The sequence below is a fragment of the Gossypium hirsutum genome, chromosome A12 (genome assembly GCF_007990345.1).
Source record: "Gossypium hirsutum isolate 1008001.06 chromosome A12, Gossypium_hirsutum_v2.1, whole genome shotgun sequence".
In the NCBI taxonomy this organism is placed as follows: Eukaryota; Viridiplantae; Streptophyta; class Magnoliopsida; order Malvales; family Malvaceae; genus Gossypium; species Gossypium hirsutum.
The window spans coordinates 21,158,488-21,160,074 of record NC_053435.1 but is presented as its reverse complement, the minus strand read 5'-3'; positions in this window follow the sequence as shown (position 1 = coordinate 21,160,074).

The following is a 1,587-nucleotide window of genomic DNA, read 5'->3' as shown; positions in this document are numbered from 1 at the left end:
AATAAAACTATGCTCATCACCTAAATGAGTCAAATAGCTTTAAATTGCAAGTTTCATGCTCATAAGATCTTTTATTCACAACTTCCAAAATATATTTCAAATTTACTATATTTCAAAACTTTATAGAACTATGAGATTATAGATCGTATTGCAAGTTGTATGTTAAAAACCAAGTGCAGTACAATAACATGCATAATATGATCTAGATTTCAAATATATGGTTATCAAATTCATATTCTCATTAAAAGATTTCATATTAAAATAGTTATCTTATTATATAAGTCAATGATTTCCACTATTTTACTTTGTCAAGAAAAATTAGTCATGCAAATTGCATATGACTTTTTTCATTTCTAGTCATAATCAATTCTAGTCCAAACCTTAAAACATAGACTAAAAAAATGTGCAATTATATAGAAAAGTAATTTAGCTTATGGTTATTTTATATCAACCAAGATGACTTACATTATATGTTTCATCTATATAATTAACTTTCTTTTAGTGTATCATTTTGTCAATGAATATGCTTAATTAATGTCTCATAAATAAGATCTAAATGTTAGTTATTAATAGCATGATTTGAAAAAAAGAAATCATTCCATATCTTATATTCATAAGAAAGAAAAAATACTTTTGGTATGAAAATCTGCACTCACAAATTGGATAAAATGAATTGGGTTTTAATTCTTCAAAATTGTTGTCTTTTATAGTGCACTAATAAGTGCATAAGTGACCTTTTCAACTTGATCCATTTTGGTTTCAAGAAACCATTCCAATATCACCTTTTGAAAGTAGTTGTTGAACTTAATGGCACAACTTTTTGGATTGAGAATGCTCTCCCAAATGGTTATATGCTTCGATTGGACAGAGGTTTGTTCATCCAATGTTTGAATAATGTCATAACTATTCAAAATAAGAAGTATTATTTCGGTCCACTAATAGAACCATTCCCAATCGAGCATTTGCATTTCATCCATGTATTTTATCCATATTCTTTCTTGCTTTATTTCATTATTGTCATCTATATATATGTATATCATATATACTATATTATTTTATACCAACCAAAATTATGCATGTAAAACATCATGCATTTAATAAATTAACATTTGGTTTTTATCAAGAATTGATGTACGACACATTCATATATTTTGCATATAATACCTCAATAACAATATAACAATTAAAATCTAATTTATGCAACAATAATAAAATAAAAAATTTGGTGTACTTTTTTTTAAAAAAGATTTTTTTAAAAAAATCAAAATTTAATAAGATCATTTACTTCAATGTAGTTTCGTTGTCGATAACCTTTCTCATAGTATCATGTGAATGTGTAGTGAATGATGTACCTTCTTTAATTTCTCATAAATTTGTGAGATTAGAACCTTAAAAATTGTTTATGTGTGGAGATAAAAATAAACTTATGAGAAATCAACCAAAGGCTTCTAGGAGTGTAACCATGCCACATTCTTTAAGGTTTTGTTTGCCCTCACCTCAAGCAACAATGAAGCCCAATGACTATTTGCATTTTGCACTAACAAAAATAGTCCACTAAGCATTGACCGAGCATAGAAATATGTAAAA